The sequence below is a fragment of the Lissotriton vulgaris genome, chromosome 4_1, assembly GCF_964263255.1.
Source record: "Lissotriton vulgaris chromosome 4_1, aLisVul1.2, whole genome shotgun sequence".
Lineage (NCBI taxonomy): Eukaryota > Metazoa > Chordata > Amphibia > Caudata > Salamandridae > Lissotriton > Lissotriton vulgaris.
In genome coordinates this window covers 2,066,992,335-2,067,011,871 of record NC_141691.1, presented here as the reverse complement: position 1 = coordinate 2,067,011,871, position 19,537 = coordinate 2,066,992,335, and the positions used below count along the sequence as shown (strand labels likewise).

The 19,537-nt window shown below is 46.5% G+C and overlaps 1 protein-coding gene across 4 annotated transcripts in view; it reads right to left on the bottom strand.

Moving 5' to 3' along the window:
- LOC147725010 (uncharacterized) overlaps positions 1-5,221 on the bottom strand; it is a 45,871-nt gene extending 40,650 nt beyond the window's left edge. The window contains exons 1-2 of one of the 4 annotated variants that reach the window (XR_015309950.1): positions 5,151-5,219; positions 4,742-4,849 (exon numbers count right to left, since the gene is read on the bottom strand). The gene's annotated coding sequence lies outside the window, so the exon portion shown is untranslated. Of the gene's footprint in view, positions 1-4,741; positions 4,850-5,150 lie in introns of all 4 variants that reach the window. The other 3 variants (XM_086966475.1, XM_086966478.1, XM_086966476.1) reach the window with 3 other exon arrangements.
- Between the last annotated feature and the right edge of the window lie 14,316 nt (positions 5,222-19,537).

Genomic DNA, 19,537 nt, shown 5'->3' with positions numbered 1-19,537 from the left:
TCGTTCCATGCCTTGGGTGTCAGATAGCGGAAAGATCGACCCCCCAGACGAGCACGGCGAATTACAGGGACAGACAACAGAGACAAACCCGATGACCTGAGAGTCCTGCTTGGCACATACCGAGAGAAACGTTTCCCAAGATATTTGGGGCCAATACCATGAAGGGCCTTAAAGGCCACCGTCAGGCATTTAAAAAGGACTCGCTTGGAGATAGGGAGCCAGTGAAGGGTGTTCAGTAAAGCCGTGGCACCAGCTCTCCTCGGGAGTCCAAAGATGGCACGGGCTGCCGAATTTTGGACCACTTGCAAACGGGTCATGAGATATTCCTTGTTAACAAAGCAATCCACAACACCACCCCGCTGTATACTTGTTTCCTAGACCTAAAAGCGGCCTTTGACAAAGTGCCCAGATCAAATCTTTGGGCTAAAATGAAAGCCTGGGGCATGCCGCCAAAGTTGTTGGGAGCAATAATTGAGCTTTATTCAGACACTTGGGTCTGAATGTGAAAAAAGGAGATGGTCGACGCCTGACAAAGAAATTCCACACAACCAACGGTTTAAAGCAAGGCTGCGTACTGGCACCCAGCCTCTTTAACATCTATACCGCGGACCTAGAAAGTGACCTATGTACCATTCAGGGGGATCCACCAAAATTGGACCACTCACCTATAATAAGTCTTCAATATGCAGACGACATTGTGCTCCTCTCAAAAACCCCCATCGGTCTACAACGCTTGATCTCCAAACTGTCGCAGTACCTCTCGAACGCACAATTGATTATAAACCTAAAAAAAACAAACATCCTATGCTTCGGCGGCTCAAGAAAGAAAAAACAAAATTTTGTTTGGAAGATACATTCTACGTCTCTAACCCAGGTAGATCAATATAAATACCTGGGAATCTTATTGGACCACCGATTAAAGTTTAAACAGCACCTGGAACAGGGGAAATCCAAAGCCAAGCAGCTTCAATTTGCTTTTAAAACTGTCCAAAAGCAATTAAACGGACATTCCACTGGCCACATTCTTAAAATTGCAGCCGCTAAATTTCTGCCATCACTAACATATGGCTCTGAATTACTGGTAACCCGGGACTTCGCAGTGTTAAATCTCGCCCAATCCAGGCTGTTCAAAAACCTTTTCTCAATCCCGCGTCACATCTCTCAAGCCCAAATTCGTTTGGAGTTCGGTCTTACCAACCAGCTCCCGGCAAGACAAGGAGCACTCGTCAAATATTATTGGCGCATGAGGGATGCAGCAGACGAATCCCTGGCGCACCTTTGCTGGTCAGAAGTTGAAAAACAGACCGGGCTTCCAGACTCAACATATAAGACCTTGAGGCAAGCTCTCGAAGCATTAAAACTGGAAGAATCCTGGCTTTCGCCCATGACTTATTCTGCCTTCAAGCTGATAACCAAGAAAGCAGTCAGACAAGCATCATTACTCATGGATAAAGCAGCAAAGGCTGGCAAAAACCATGCCTGGATCGTTTTGCCGTCCTATACCCACTTAAAACCTCAGGAATATTTGAAAGAATGCTTTAGGGACCACTACAAAAGGAAACTAAGCCTGTTAAGGCTGGGCTGCTTTTTGTCCAAAGATCTCACTCCAAGATGGCTACGGCTGTGGGCAACTCCCGACTGCCGCCTCTGTGGCAACGGCGCAGAGTCTTTACTGCACCTTATATGCATATGCCCGGCACTTCAGAATCTTAGAAAAACGCTTCTTCAATCACTTCTAAGAGAAGCCCAGGTGAGAACTTGTAGGGCGGCGGTGATAAGATGCCTAAGCGGAACTTGGATAGAACTCTCATGTAAAACCATAGCATTTTTGAATCTCGCTGCCGTAGAGCTGGAAAACAGGGCAGCAACCAAAGAGGTCTCCGGACAATAGGCCAGGCTTTGGCCGGCCACGGACTCTTCCACTCTTTTCCCCTCCTCTCCAAATGGTCACCTTTTTGTATTAAGAGTTAAGAATTAACGTGCCCCCTGTTTGAACTTCCATTACTCCCCCATACCTTTTCACTTCTCCCCCCTCTTATTATGAGTTAAAAATAATGTGCATCCAGAACGAACTCACAAGATTCCTTTTATTCTTTTTCCTTTTAGACCTTTCCCCGCTAATTTTGCATATTTTATGAGATCAGTTTTTAAGTTGATTTAAAGTGAATTTTGTGTTGTTTTTATGATTAAAATGTTGCTTGCATGGTGGTAAGTCCACCTTTTTATGATTTTTTAAAAAATCAAATAAAGTATTATTATCAATGTCACAAAGACTTTCGTGATGACGGCAGGTACAGGGAGGAAACACCCCAAAGATTTAATCCTTAAAAAACAGAAAATAGAGTTTACATCTGAATACTGCTATCTGGGCATTATAATAGATAAAAAATTGACTTGGAAAGCGGCAATAGAAGCAAGGAAACACTGCTTAAAGAGAGCCATAGCAGCCCTGGTGTCCTTCTCGCAAAAATTGGGAAAACGACCACCCCTGGAATTACTAGCAATATATAGAGCCAAATGCCAGTCAACAGCTCTATATGGGGCTGGCGTATGGGGACACATGGATGTCTCAACCCTACAGATTGCAGAGAATGCTTTTTTGAGGTTTCTCTTGATGGCCCCAAAGCGATCCTCAACGTATGCATGCCATGTTGAACTAGGCGTTCCATACATTGACGATCTGGCAAGAATACAACCTCTACTTCTATGGCGCCGTATTTGGACCTCGGAAAAGAACGCTCTCACTAAGTTGATAGTGGCAGATGCTATGACACTAGACCACGCTCTAAAAATAAAATGGCTAGCCTACATTAAGAACTTTTTAATTGACCTAGGGTTAGAGAAATACTACCTCACTCCTGAAAAGATCTGCGAACTCTCGAAAAAGGAGTTAAAAGTTCTGGCCCTGGGACATTTGGACAATTTAAGGCTTCTCTCTGAAGCAGGCAAACCATCTGTTCAACATGTTATAATGGTACAATCCACCTTTTCCATTCAGCCCTATCTAAATCTTGAAATCAGTATTTTTGATCGTTATCTTCTGACAAGATTTAGATTAAACCAATTTCATAGATTAACAGCATTCCCACTAACGAATGCATGGGATCCAAATCTACCCCCCTGTCCTTGTGACGGAAAGTCCGCGCAATCCACTCTACATGTAGTTATGTTCTGCAAATTCTACAATGAACATCGAAAACTGTGGCTATTATCCCTGTTAAAATCTTGGGGTTTTAGACAATGTCGTCCTGCCATGCTCTGTCTACAGCTCCTAGACACAGAAACCACCGGTTATCACGTACTAAACTTTTTGAAATGCATATTTAGACACAGGAAAAATTTGTAAAGTCATTTCCATTCGATTAGTGCACTCTAAATGAACTGTGAGTAATTGCCCTCCGATTAGTGCACTTCAAATGAACTGTGATAATGATTTATTTGTATGTGAAATTGTATTGTATTACATAATTTTATGATTACAAATTTTTAAAGGAAGAAATTATTATGTATTAATACTGCTTTCATGGATTTCTAATTTCTGAAATTCCGAATAAAGAAATTTATTTATTATCATCATACAAGAGCAACAAGGATTTAGAAACAGAGCAGCAGGTCTGCTTTAAAAGTTAAAAAGTGGTGCAGCGTGCGGAACGCTTTTTTTATCTGCTTTGCTTGTTGTTTAAGTATGCAGCTTGGGAGGAAGCGCTATAGCGCTGACTTCCGAAATAGATGTTCATCCAGAAAGTGGGGCAGAATAAAGCAAAACCTCTCCCTTTCCGCTCAAACAGCTCCACTAGAGCTGCGGAAGACCGAAGGGTAGGTACGGAGCAGTAAATATAAAACTAGAGAGAAGGGGGGTGTGTGATAAGCGTGAGGCGACAGCCTGGCGGCCGTCAAAGTGAAAGCCGTGGGCAGCAAATAAATTAGGGGAGGAGAAATGTCTGAGGCACAGCGCACGCTGGGGGATGCCTGTGGGAGGGGGGCTGGTTGCTTTGATGTGCACACGCTTTTTAGGTCAATGCGCTTGCGCATTGAGCCTTGCATTTCACGGGCACAGCATCAAATCGCCCGATGGTTAAACTCTGGTTAAGCCCCAATATCTCTCGCAAGCGCATTGACAGGCTCGACCTAAAAAGGAAGCCAGAGCCAACCTTCTTGGTTTTCCGTTTATGTGTCTATATCACAAAGAAAGCAAAGACCATACACAAGTATAAGAAGAAAGGTCTCCATATTCCTAGTAAATCACTACCTCATATTAGTATATCGGTAAGGCTCCCGGTTTTATGGTATTTTTTTTTTTAGCATTTCCATCTGTATTTATCCATATTTATTTTATGTTTTGGGACAAATAAAGTTGTAAAACTGTACATTTCCATATTTTTATAATGGATGGACTAGCACTTATACTTTGATGTCTGTCTGTTTTAGCTATTTAAGATGCCAAGTATTATATAACAAAACATCCACTGGTAAATATTAGCATCATATCACAAATGTATACTGACACATGGAATTATTTAATGAAATTACATCCTGTTTTTTAAATTGCCCATGCTGTCCATCTGCTCAGCTGATGGCCTGTAATTCATGAGAGTCACTTAAAAGAAACCCAATTGTCTGTATTCATCCACTTTTAAAAATAAATACTGACAGAAAACACATTGTTTTCTGTCTGTATTTATCTGTAAAAACGGAAAAACAGGAGCCTTATATATCAGTAAATTGCCAAACATCAACCTACTTGAAGTGTGGTGATATTTCCATCCCACACTGTGCTGAGGCGTGGGGAAGGTAGTACAAGGGCATTGTCCAAATAAGAAATCTTTTTCTTCAGTACTGTATTAAGTCACTGCAAAAACAAATCAGACATAAACCGTCTGAGAAGTTGTCTATATCAACTCAACACTTAAAAATATTCGACCCCAGTTGGATGCTAGCACTTCAGTTTTTTTATCTCCCTGATTCTCCGAGTTCTAGCCTGTGTGTTACAGACATCCTATATGGGGATTATGGAGTAGACAAGCTACAATTATACATATTCTGAATGGCGTCAATAAATGCCTTCCTAAGGACACTCAGTACAAAACACCCGCTAGACATACCTCGCCATTCTCGCTCACATACAGATCTCAGTAACCTCCCCTTCTTACCGTTAGAGTATAACAGCCAAACGTCCTCAGCCGCCATTCCGTCTCCTCGAGTACGAGAAAGAGTGACCTGTATCCGGTGCTCTCAAGCTTCCGTAACGGGTCACGTGACCCTCATCAAGACACTCTATAGTTTGCCGTATCTGTTCGCGCCATCGTGAAACATGTAAACATCAATCCCATGATTCACAAAAGACTATTAGTAACCAATACTACAGATCTTGTAACACTCCTTCAATACCGCCGATATTTATCTACTTTATTTAACTGTTTTTCTCCATATTTATATATTCAGAACGCATCACCCCATAAAATTGCCATTTATGACCAATATTATACCGGCTTGCACTGTAACCACTAGCAACTGCTCCCGAGTCCTACCTTGCTAGGACGAGTGGGAATGGTTCACAGGAGGTACCGTGATTTCCTATTCCCTGCACCTCATCGATCATGCAGCTGTAAACACTCGTGAACACGGTCGCCATCTTTGAATGTGGTAATAATGTGTTGTCACCAAACTTTACTGCACTGAATATATGTAACATAATATCTTGATGCGTGTCCATTTGTTACGCCAATTACATCTCCAAGACTAGTTCTGTTTGCAAGGCTATACCAATCGACCTTACTGCACAGAATATACGTAACATAATATCTTGATGCGTGTTCATTTGGTACGCCAATTATGTCTCCAAGACTAGTTCGATCTAAAAGGTTGCACCTTTCGATTGAAGCTTTGTAATCGTGTTATCTTTCTTAACACCTAGAAAATCTGCATGTGAGTAATATCCAACATAATATGCAGTTAAGTTTGATTACACCAAAAGGATTTTTATAAAAAAAGTCTATATTTTCGAGAAAATAGTGTACTTATGACCTCCATGCCTCTTGTTTAGTTGACATGGGTGCAAGTTGATGGTCAAGGGAACAAGTATGTGATGTAGAGGAGAGGTATGGTGCAGCGCCAGGGCAGCTAACTTAGGAGCACAGGGCTCACGGTTGGATCCCCGGCTCAGGTGGCAGCTCAGTTAGCACCATGTGACTCTGGGCAATAGATCACTTAATTTCCACAACGGCCCACAGCGCCTTGAGACCCATAAGGGTGAGTAGTTCGCGCTTTACAAATACGGATTTATTTATTTATTATGTGGTGAATTTTCCACTTTTGAATAAAAGAACCCCCTTCCCTTAAATTGAACATAATTGTTCAGTATCAGTGACTAATGTAGTGTTTTATAAAATTCATATTGGTACTGTGGAGTGGAGTGGTGTGGCTCACTGGTTAGAGGCGGGAGACCCGGCAGCAGAAGTCGGGCCGGGACCAGGGTTTGATTCCCGACGCGGTAGGGTCAGGGCCGGACTGGGAACCAAAACCGGCCCTGGCAAAGTGCTCTGCTGGCCCCCCCTCGGGGGGCCGAACGCTTTGCCAGGGCCGCTTTTCGGCCGATTTTGTTACAGGGCCGATTTTGCAGCTATGCTGCAAAAACGGCTCTGTAACAAAAACGGCCCCCACCCTTGCGGCCGACCGGGGGATGGCCCGGTGCACACAACGGCCAGTCCGGGCCTGGGTAGGGTCGTGGACCAGGGTCAGCGGACTCGATAATTCTTCCCTCGGTGCCTACTCTAACCAGGGGTCTGTTGTACTCAAAAGGAAGATGGATACTTCAAGTAAGATGGATTAAGTTACTTTATTTATGTTAGATAGTTAAGATATAAAGTTAACCCCATCAGGAGCAGCTGTCCTGCTGCTCAGCCCTCACTCAACTGACATTCATAACATACTAACATTCCACTCATCCAACATTCTACAACACATGCATTCTAGCTGAGCAGCAGGGAGACTCAAGATACAACATATCTCCCTTCGTTATAGGGGAAAGAATTGCATAGTAAACAAATAAGATAATGACCACATGTTAAGTACACGCAGTCACAAACTTAAAACAATGCACAAATAAAACATATGCAAATATGCAACACCATTCTACCAATGAACTTACAAAGAAGATACATCCTGAATCGCTATACCACGATTCACCAAAAATCAAAAGAAAACAACCCGAGGCACTATGTGACGCCTCATCTCACACACCACAGTCTGAGCAGAACGTCACGAAAAATCCCTGAAATAAAGCGCTATCCATCATCATACACCATCAATCCGAAATGCCACACATCAAACCAGTTGGCCAGACCAGAACAACATGCAGCACTCACACGAACAAACCATAGCACGAAATAACAGGAATCAACGTGTACACTACAGACAAATGAACAAGCCCTTACAAAACTCATTCACACACTAGGGTCCCACTCGGCAACTCTGGGCATTAGCTTGCCTAATCTCCACAACGGCCCCATCAATGCCGGGGATGCCTGGCTCCACCTTGGGGATTCCCAGCAGGGACCATCCCACAGGGAAAGCCAGGACGGGTTCCCCAGCGGTATACAGCGCCAGGACGCCGACTGGCAACAGTGTGCTTTACAAGTATACACATTACATTACATTACATTACTGTTACCAAAGTACAGTTACCGTATTATTGTAATTTTTTTATCAAAATTGTATTGGTATTGTCACCAAGATACAGTTTTTAGGTCTCGCGCCTAGCGATACACTGTGCAGCAGTGTTCGCGCAGCGAGAGTCCTTTTGACCGGGTTTTGAAAATGGACCTGTAAAATGCACTCGCTCATGCGTGTGATTTTACAATTGCGGCCTGCTGTTGGCCTTCCCTGCTTGTTGTTTTGTAAAATAGACAGCAATAGGCCAGAGGCGGGCGCATAGCTCCGCCCCTGGCCTATTGGTGTCTATTACATGTATTTCCTGCCATATGGTTTCAATTATCGTGCCAGACATGGGCGCGATAATTGAAAGCATATGGTCGCGCGTGCACCACTCTGTTTTTTTGCCTGCCCAGACAGCCGCAGCTTCAGTGCCTTATGGTACCCCCAGGGCAGAAGCTTCTCCCGTCGCGCCCTCCTGTTCAGCCTGCTCGTTCTCGGACTGGAAACTTGTATTTTTTTTTCGCCTCCTTTGTGCTCTCTCTTCGCCCCCCCGGTTCTGGTGCTGAGACCGGGGCCCGGCACCCGGCGCATCGGTTCGGGCCCAAGGATCTCGGTTTGGAGCCCGGGTGTGGACCCCCCTCTAGCACTGCGGACCCCCGGATCTTTGCGCACCCTTGGATCATTCCGGGAGACCAGTGGATTACCCGGATCGGGCCTCGGATTTACCTTGGAGTCTGATCATGCAGGCCGGTGGGCTCGGCGGGCCTTGATGGGGCTGCGGTGGCCCTAGCGGGGGATGGAGACCCGGCATGTGCCGGTGAGTGTCGGCCCCCCTGCCCGGAGCCTCCATTATCATCATTAACCTTTATCTGAACAAAGACCCCCCACCAAGGGTCCCACCCCCTCCTCCCTCCTCTCACTGCTTGCATGGAGGCTCTGCCCCCCTTAACCCCTCCGCCAGCATCACTCCCACTCATGGTGTCTTCCATGGAGGTATGTCCTATTTACCCATGAAGCCCTCGCCCCATTACCGCGAGTGGACCCCATAAAGAAGCCAGGATCGCGCATCAGCTTCTAGACTCCCCCCCCCACACACCCCCACCATACATCACAGCCGCCGGAGCTGAGCTCATACTATGGGTTGAAATGTCCTGATTTTTTACACCTCGAATGTAACCCCGTGATTGCAGCGCCCAAAAATCCTAAGCATGAGGGTGTCTGGGCACCCTGGCTCGCCTCCTATTAGCAGAGATGAAAGGGGAGTCCTGGTGTCTGTGGTTTGGAGGGGGGCAGCCTGTGTGTTGTGAGGGGGAGTGGGTCTTGCAGTGGGGTAATTGGAACAGAGGCAGCTGGGCCCGTGGGAGTAGAAATGTCTCCAGCAGCTGGAAATGATTACATGCAGAGTGCCTTTAAGGGGGAGCTCCTGGGGTCGAGGAGCCGCATGCCTTGTTTAGGGTGGTCGTCTCGCTCCATTTACTAATTAACGCTGTTTTCCCCGGACTGGGCTTTCCTGTGATTCCCTGATGCATTCTGGGTGTTTAGGGTTGGTGTTAATTCCACAAATTTTTCAACATCAATACTTCACGTAGCAATGAACTGCAGGTAAAAGGACCGCACCGGACACACGGGGTCTGTGAGGCACAGGGAGGGAGTTAGGTGTTCACCCAAGGTGAGGGAGGGGCTGTGATGCTACCAGGTCGGCGTAAGGTGGGTTAGTTATCTGCAGATCACCCCCACCCAACTGCACTGCAGCACTGTACACCCCACACCCTTCCGCTATGCACCCCATGCCTGTGCAGCCCACCCTGCCGCCATGGACCGACCATCATTAGACCACATCTGCCATCATCAGCACCTCTCATACACTTCATCCGTCTTCGTGGACCACTCGCCGTCACCTGCTCCACTACTACAACCCCCATCACACGTCTACCACTGTGGAGCCCTCATAATACGTCTGTCACACAATGGGACACTCTACACACACCTCTACCACCGTGGACCTCTTGTGAAACATCTCTACCACTAAAGACCCCGCATCACACACCTTTACCACTGTGAACCCCTCAACATACATCTCTACCTCTAAGGAACCCTGTGTCACACATCTACCACCATTCACCCTATATCACATACCTTTACGTTCACGGACCCATGTCACGCATCTCTACCACAATGCACCCCATGTGACACATATTGACCACTATGTGCCCCCTAGGGCATATGTACCGCCATGCACCTCTCTTTATACATCCTGTGGACATACATCACCACAGCGGACTGCTCTTTATACAACTACTCCACCAGTCAGACACATTCTGTCTCCCACCTTGGGACTCTCGTCGTACATGTTATCAACTACTATAAACCATACATATTGTGTAGTACCATGGAGCTTTGTCCATGCCTCTTATGGACCTCTTCAAGCCCTCATCACACATTTTGTCTACCACCATCAACCCCATATCACACACCTCTTCCAACCATTCTAAACCCCTCCCCACACATCAGTTCGACAAGTGACCCATCAGTGTGCATCCCTTCCACCACGCACCCCTCACCGAACAGCTACTCTACTACCATTGACCTTTTGTCATACATGTACCCTACTACCCTGGAATTTTAGTCTTACATCAATTCTACCACCATTGAACCCTCTCCATTGCTACCATGCAACCCGTATTATAAAGTGTGTAACTCCCCGTTATTAGCCACTATTCTTGACTCCACCAACGCAACCCCAACCAGGAAGTCCCACTCCTTCCCTTTACCAATCTTTAACTATTGATTCCACATTGGAACTCCTCCAAGCCTACCTCTTCCTCTCCCACCACACTCTTCCGTGGCCAGGCACATATATCTCTAACATCATGAACATACGTGCTATAATGCCTCCTCCGCTGACATGCATGCGTCCACACGCACTCTCTGCCGTTATGGACTCCTTATCCTTGGGTCCTCTCCCTCCACCATCATTCGCTTTATACTTTTGTTTTAGACCTCATGCTTGGTAAGCGTACACTAAATACATGAAAATAGACTACAAATAAAATCCCTTGATTGACCACACAACAATACACCGATCTCTGTCACCGTGGACATCTCCCGCTACTGTTTCCATCAAACTCTAGATCTTCATCCAACCCTTTGTGCACCAGACATCACATAGTTCCACCATGGTGCCCTTGCTGCCTTGTATTACCCTTTTGTTACTGTAAACGTTTCAGCCACACACCCTCTCTAGTACCAAAGACCGGTGAATGATGCACATGAAGGGTTTCCGGTGGCTGAATCTCTTTAAGTGGGCTTCTCTTTGGGTGAATGATGCCCATGCAGGTTTTCATATGTCTAGATCTCATTAAGTTAGCTTCTCTTTGCGTGAATGCTGCACATGCAGGTTTTCCTGTGGCTTAATCTCATTAGGTGGGCTTCTCTTTGGGTGAATGCTGCACATGCAGGTTTTCATGTGTCTGGATCTCATTAAGTGAGCTTCTCTTTGGGTGAATGCTGCACATGCAGGTTTTCATATGTCTGGATCTCATTAAGTGAGCTTCTCTTTGGGTGAATGCTGCCCATGCAGGTTTTCATATGTCCGGATCTCATTAAGTGAGCTTCTCTTTGGGTGAATGCTGCACATGCAGGTTTTCCTGTGGCTTAATCTCATTTAGTGGGCTTCTCTTTGGGTGACTGCTACACATGCAGGTGTTCATGTGGGTGAAGAATATTAAGAGAGCTGCTCTTGTAGGTTAACCAAAGGAAGCTGTTTTTTTGTTTGCCAAGCCTCATTAAATGGACTGTTATTGTGGATGCACGTTAATGATTCAGGTTTTTCTTTGAGTGAAGTTCATTTAGTGATGTTTTCTGGTTGACCTGTATTGGTGCATTGTTTTCATCTGGGAAAGCGCACTAAGGGGTCAGTTCTTTCGGTTGAACCCTATTGATGCAGGTTTTCCCAAGGACATGACCCATTAAGTGAGATGTTCTTGTAAAGTGCAAGTTACAAATGCAGAATTAACTCACGAAAAGCTGATTTAGAGAAGCATTCTTTTGGCTCTATCATATTGGTGGCATTTATATTATGGGTAAAGCTCATTAACACGGCTATTATTTTGGTTCAGCTATATTGATGCAGGTTTTCTGAAGAATAAAACTTTAAAAAATCTTTTTGTGTGTGAACCCCACTGATGCTGTTTTTGTACTGGCCAAGGTCATTAAGAGAACTGCTCTTCTGGTTGAAACATATTGATGCAGGTTTTCTTAAGGATAAAACATTAAAAGCGAGATATTTTTGTGGGTGAACCCCACTGATGCTTTTTTAGGTCGAGCTTGGGCAGCGCATGCGCTGTGAGGCATGCTGTGTTCAGGTAGGGACTTAAAGATCTGCCCACTTTCTGCCTACATTTTTCATTGGCTTGTGTCATTGCCCACTGTAAACTGAGGCTGTTCATTGGTCAATAGACTTAGTAGTCCCTCCTTAGTACCACCTTGTCTCATTTTGTAACCTCCCATGGCGACATCCCCTTTTACGGCTGTTGTTACTCAGTAGGCTTTAATTACAGCCTTCGAGCACTGTTTTTTCGAATAGCTTTGTCCTGCTTGCTGTTGCAGGAAGGACACACTCCTAACACTTTTTTAATTTTTATAGCACAAACGCATTTGCAATGCAATAGGTCTCACATTTGCAAGAGTTTAAGCAGTTGGCATTGTAAATGACAATGCCTTGTATTTATCTGTTTTACAATTCTGTATCTAAAAAGGTAATTTTTTCCTTACTGTATTCGTGGGTGAATCTGATATTAAAAACATTGCTAATCAGATGTTCAACAAACTCTACTAGTTTTCCAGTGTCTCTTGTTCAGACCATCAGGCAGTCGTCGATATACCGCCCCCAAAACAAAATGGAATCATTCCACTTCATGCCCCTGGCACTCCAGTTCCACATCTCCTCCAGCCAACCCATGAAAAGGTTGGCATACAAGGGAGAAAACCTGGAGCCCATGGCCACTCCCCGTTTTTGTCGGAACCATTTGTCTTTGAATACAAAAATATCTAAAATCAGTTTTATCACATTGATTACATCTCAGTGTGTTCCCACGCATTCGCTGACCGAATGCTTAGCATCTTTCTGATGCTAAGTCCACACTCTCTTTTAATGTTTGAATATAAAGCTGTTATGTCCAGAATGACTAAAATCAGTAGTCGTCCCACATGAGATCAGACAGTGTTTCTAGAACATGCTTAGTGTCTCGTATAAATGACGGTAGATTGCTCACCATGGGTTTAAAAAAAATATCTACGTATTCAGACAGTATTTCCGTGGGACCCTCATTGCCCGATATTATGAGCCTCCCTGGTGGAAAAAGGAGTTTTCTGAGGAGCGTGTAAATGCAGGGGTACCTAAGTCTGTCTACCCTTAAGTAACACATCTCTTCCTCATCTAATAGGCCCATTGTTAGTCTTGAAATTCCCATCCCTGAAATGCACGTAGTCCATGTTGTTACATGTTTTATTAGGTTAGCAGTGCGTGGCTAAATAGATATCATTTGAATTCACGTTGTGCAACTCACTGAGTTATCCCCGTAATGTGCAGGCCCCTATGTGCAAATACGACTCCATTTTGTTTTTCATAATTCTCGTTCGACTGCTTGGACTCGGCCAGAGGTAGGCCTCAAAATGTTCACGTTGCTTGCCTCTGCAGAATACTGCATTTCATTATTATTTTTCGTCTTCCCTCCCAAGGCTGTTTTCTAATGTACTAATGAATAAGCCATTCTGTATGCCATGCTTATCTGAGTGTGTAGTTTCTGCTCCCACGTTAGGAGATGCTGAGACCCAGCTCTATGGCCTTGAGGCCCTGATAGCGATTACATATCAGGTGAGGTGTTAGCTCATCCCACTGTACCCACATTGTTCCATGTTCAGCCTGAGCTGGTAGTTTTCCACTGTGGGCGTGGTTGGGGGTTCTTGGATGGATAAATATGTATTACTGACCGTTGGGGAGTCAGTCGCTCTGCGAACACCTCAGGGTGCGGGTCAGACTGGGCTTTCTCTGCAGAGATATACTAACAAAGTAAGTTTGCATTCTCCACTGTCTGACCGACTCTTCTCTTGGAAAGGCATAGCACGTGGTTATGTATATAACCCGCGGGGCCCTAGAGGGCCCCGTCCTATAGTTGGCGCTTCGAACACGGACTCCACCATTGGGTGTCTGTGTATCCACCGGTCTCCAGGCGTGAGTGGGACGGGGTTGCGTCTGGTCGATCAGGGTACCCTGCACGATAGAGCTTTACACTCGCAGCTGCCCACTTGTCTGATCGGGAGGCTCCTCGTCTAGTGGACACCCTGGCTGGGGTCCTGAGAAGGCGAAACCCTGGATTTGACTGCTTGATCCGGAGAGTCGGCAGTGAAGAATAACTTGACTTAACCCGAGTGCACCAGGTGAGTGATTGGACTCTTGGGAAAATGGCGCAATTCTTGAACAGGCTACGGGAAGGCATTGATATCAAGACACCTCAAGCCCTGATACTTTTAGACCTATCCGCCGCTTTTGACACGGTGGATCATTCCATTCTTCTCTACCGTGTCAGGGCGGCGGGCATTGAGGGCTTGGCCTTCTCGTGGCTTGAGTCATTCTTAGCCGGGAGAACCCAGGCGGTTCATCTTACCGGTTTCTCCGCGGCCTCCCGTAGGGTTGAGTGTGGGGTCCCCCAGGGCTCGTCACTTTCCCCCCTTTTATTTAATTTATACATCTTTCCCCTCATTTTTATGTTACAGCAGCTGGAGGTCACGGTGTTCAATTACGCCGATGACCTCCAACTAATTTTTAACCTCTCCCACTCCCCCTCATCTGCCCAGAACGTCCAGTCAGTGATGAGATCCATCCAGGACTGGATGAACTGCAATCACCTCAAACTCAATCCAGACAAAACCGAGCTGGTCTTGACTGGAGGTGGTTGCAGTCCATGGTCCCCTTCCTTCTGGCCCCCCTCACTTGGTGTCCCTCCTTCTCCTGTGCCTAAAGTCAAAACCCTTGGGATTTTCCTGGACTCACAACTCTCTATTCATTCACACGTTAGCTCAGTCGTCTCCTCTTGTTTTTTTTCTTTGAGAACAATTAGGAAGGTTTCTCGTTTCTTTTCTCTCCCCGCCTTAAAAATCATTGTGCTAGCCTTGGTATTGTCCCGTATTGATTACGGCAACGTAATTTACAACGGGGCTCCCGCTTACGCGATCCACCGCTTGCAGCTGGTAATGAACCAGGCTGCGCGCCTGATTCATGGCCTTCCCAAATACCACCGGGCCAGCCCACTATTAAAGGCTCTACACTGGCTGCCGGTGCGGGAGCGTGCCCTCTTCAAGCTCGGCTGCCTCACTTTCCAGGCAAGAGCAGGGACTGCCCCTAAATTTCTTTGTTCCGCTGTCATCCCTTATCTCCCCTGCAGAGAGCTCCGCTCTTCCCACGCGGCCCTCTTAGCCATCCCTCGATTCAAGAAACTGAGGGCTGGCGGCGCGAGGTTCGCTGTCCTGGCCCCTACTTTCTGGAACTCCCTTCCCGTTGCCCTCCGTACTGCGCCCTCCTATACCCAGTTCCGGAAGGATCTTAAAACTTTTCTTTTCATTAAAGCCTATTCTGTTTAATCCCCTCCTACTGCTGACATCCTCCGTTATCGCAATAGCGCCATGAAACCGCTAGGTAGAAGTGCGCTGTATAAATGTTTTTAAATTCAAAAATTCAAATTCAAAATTCAAATTGAACGGCACTGGCCTGCGGGCGGTCTCCTGGTACAGTCTCTGACTGTGTGGCGCGGTGGAGAAGCAGACCAGGACAAGTGGGTAGTTTTGAGTGATTCGGGTTTATTAACAGTTTGCTAAACACAAAGGTTTCTGCGAGTTGTAGTCCTATCCCCTTTCCTGTTTTCTCCAGGGTGGGTGGATTCAGGACGTCAGCTTTACTCCAATGTAACCGGATGGCTTGGTTCTCAGCAACTCGCCGGTGGACAGGACCGTGGGGAGAAAAGAAATAAAGGAAACCGTAAGGAAGGTGGTTTTCCTTCTACGGAACGCCGCTGGAAGCAAAGGGGTGCAGGGAGTTTTGTCACCACTACTGTCACCAGTGTTTTCCATGCACATGAGGCGGTCTGAATAGGAGCCCAGTTACTGAGTCAGTGTTTCTCTCCTGTTACATACACCCCCTCCCTTTGTGCCCTCAGTTATGCGCCCCGAGGCAAAACCAAAGTGTCCCCATAACTTGTGTAGCCACGACCCTCCTGGGCCGTGGCGGGAGTCTCTGTGTTGCCAGGTAGGGTTCCTCCCTTAGTCGATTCTGGGTTGGGACGCTCTTCTCCGGGTGATTGGTCCTCCACGTCCTCCGGATGATTTCCCAAGTTCTTCCAGGGATGCACGACAAAGGTTTCCACCAGCGTATCCTCCTGCCTCGCTGTGTCAACCGTCCCAAACGAACGACCTTCACCTTCGGCGTCTTCCGTCTTGAACCCGCCAAAGTCATGTGATTCACTCACATGACTCGGAAAGGCCATGGGCTTAACCCCTTCCATGCTGCTGCGATTCTGCTCCTGTGCTGAAGATTTCAGCACGGGTGCAGTCATGACGGCCCCCAGCCGTCATCAGCACAGGAGCACTGTAGTGCATGACGGCTGGCGGCCGTCATCAGCATGCAAGGGGTTAAAGGAACAGTAGTCCGCTGAAATGGTCTGCAAATATAGAAGAGGAGATGGAGAAAGATAAGGGGGAAAGTGTTCCGTTGGGGCGTTCATGGAATGCTCGTCCTCACACACCCCTACTCCAGTCTGTACCCGATCGGGGAACATAGGAATACGGGAAAGGAAGTCAGCGTTCCCATTGTCCGTACCTTTTCGATGGATTACCTCAAAAGAGAAAGGGTGTAGGGAAAGGAACCACTGTAAAATCCTTGGATTGTTCCCTTTGTTGTGGCTCATCCAAAGTAATGGGGCATGATCGGTATACAGGAGGAAGTGGACACCCTCCAGATAGTACCTGAGTTTGTCCACCGCAACTTAATCGACAGGCACTCCTTCTCGATTATGGGATACTGTTGCTCACGTGGAAAAAGCTTACGGGTAATGAAAAGGATGGAATGCTCAGTGCCTTCTGGTAAGGTTTGGAACAACACCGCCCCTAACCCATGTTCGGATGCGTCTGTGTGTAATAGGAAGGGCTTTGAAAAATCGAGAGAACATAGAACACGGGCAGTAGTAATAACTGTTTTTAACCCCTTCTACGCTGATGACGAGCTGGGCTCGTCATGAGGTAGCCTCCTGCTACGCTGATGACGAGCCCAGCTCGTCACGTAACATGCGCTTTCGCATAACTCAGCGTACGAGCGGAATTCCGCCCGCACGCATGCGGTTAAGTTTATGAAGGCCTTCCTTACACTTGGACTGGGTTCTTGAAGATCCTTGGTCTTAACATTCTTCTGAAGCAAGTCAGTAAGAGGCGTAGCTAGCTCCGAATACTGGGGTATGGACCTTCTGTAATAACCAAGAAGCCCCAAGAACTCCCTGACTTCTTTTTCTGTGGATGGAAAAGGGGCTTCTACTATAGCTTTAACTTTTTTGGACAGGTTCAATGACTCCGTTGCCCAAGAGGTACCCTAAGTATTTTACTTTTTAAAATCCTACCCTTGATTTTTTTGCATTGATATGTAAGCCGGCGGCTTGAAGGGACATTAGGACCTGGGTACAGTGATAGAGATGGGTTTCCCAATCAGGGCTAAAAAGGACTATGTCGTCAAGGTATGCCGACGAATAGGCTTGATGTTGTCGCAATACCTTGTTCATGAGTCGCTGGAACGTGGCAGGCGCTCCATGCACCCAAAAGGGCAAAACAGTGAATTCATACACGCCTGTAGGTGTAGAAAAGGCGGTTTTCTCCTGGTCTTCTGGTTTGAGGGGCACCTGCCAATATCCCTTGGTCAGATCAAGAGTAGTGATGAATTGGGCCTCGCCTAGTTTTCTATGAGCTCATTGACTCTGGGAATGGGATAAGAGTGGCACTTAGAGATGGAGTTGACGACGCGGAAGTCTATGCAAAAACGGACTAACCGGTTTTGGCACCAGTACAATAAGGGAGGACCAGTCATTCTTGGATGGTTTTATAACGCCAAGGTCTAGCATGCTTTTCACTTCCTGGTCTATCGCTTGCCTTCTGGCAGCTGGTATACGGTAGGGTTTTTGGTTCACTATCGTCCCTGGTTGGGTCTCGATAGCGCGTTCCGCAAGCGTGGTTATTATTATTATTATTATTATATTAAATTTTATACAGCGCACAGCTACCCGGAGGTTTCCTGGCGCTAACCAGAGAAGAGAGGACAGTTAATTGCGAAAAAAAGGTCTCTAAAGAATCTAGAGGGTCTAAAGGTTGAATAACCAGGTCTTAAGGTCTCTACGGAACCTAAGATAGCAGGATTCTTCCTGGTATGTCAGAAAAGAGATGTTCGAAGGGAATTAAAGTGTCTTGGAGGGTTCTCCCCTGGTCTTTGGTTAGTTCTGGGTCAATAACCAACTGTCTCGCTCTGGGATAGCCCTTCAATTTTATGTACGTCCCGGGGAGGGCGGCCTAGCCACTTTTTTTAGGAGGTTTATGTGGTAAAGTTGTTTTTTTCTTGGGCTGACCTGAATCCTATAGGAGGTTAACCCAACCTTTTCTACGATTTTGTATAGCCCTTGCCAATCTGCTCTTGTTTTTGCTATGGCGGAAGGAAGAAGGACTAAAACCCAATCCCCTACATTGAGATGTCGCCACTTCTTCCCTTTATTGTATAGCAGCTGCTGTTTTACTTGGGCTTTCTCCAGATTAGAATCGGCAAATTCCCTTAGTTTATGTAGTTTAGAGCAAAGACCCTGCGTGTAATCGAGAAAGGACTTTGTCTCCTCCTCTTTTTCTTGCTCCCAGACCTCCTTGGTGATTTCTAAAAGGCTCCGCAGTTCTCTACCATATAGGAGTTGGAACGGGGAGCATCCTAAGCTGGTTTGTACTTGGCTTCTTACTACATACAAGGCTAAGGGAAGTAACATGTCCCACTCCTTACCTTCAACTGTTAGGAGCTTCTTCAACGTCAATTTTAAGGTGGCGTTGTAATACTCACAGAGACCATCCGTCTGAGGATGGTAGACAGACGTTTTAATGTGTGAGATATCTAGGGATTTGCAGATTTGTGCCATTAATTTTGAAACAAAGGGAGTCCCCTGATCAGTGAGTATCTCACTAGGCAACCCAACCCGGGAGAACAGCTCAAGCAGCTTCTCAGAGATGTTTCGGGTTGTCGGGGTTCGTAAAGGGAAGGCTTCTGGATACCTTGTGGCGTAATCAACCACGACCAAAGCATAAATATGGCCTTTCTTGGTGCGTGGAGGAGGCCCAATGAGATCCATACCAATCCTTCAAACGGGTTCCCCACAACCGGGAGAGGCTGTAATGGAACTGCTAGGGGTTTATAGGGATTTTTTCTTTGGCAGACCTCGCATTCTTGACAGATTCGAGTGACATGAGAAAAGATTCCAGGCCAGTACAAATGATGCAACAACATGTGGATGGTCTTTTGGGCCCGCCTATGTCCGGCCAACAAATGCGAGTGCACAAAGAAAAGAACCTGCTCTCGGAATGCTTGTGGTACTACCAGTTGAGGGGCATCCCCTTGCTTCCCAACCCTGTACAGTAGTTCATTTTTTACGTGGAAGTATGGGTAAGTAATGGGCGTCGGCTGGGGTGTTTGCTGGGCCTGGTCCCATGCTGGTTGGAGTGCTGGGTCATTTTTCTGCGCATATCTAAAACGTTGTCCACTAGCCAGGGAGCTTGGGTCAGGAGGGTAGGTTGTGTGGATACTGAGGGGCTGGCGCCCTGAAGC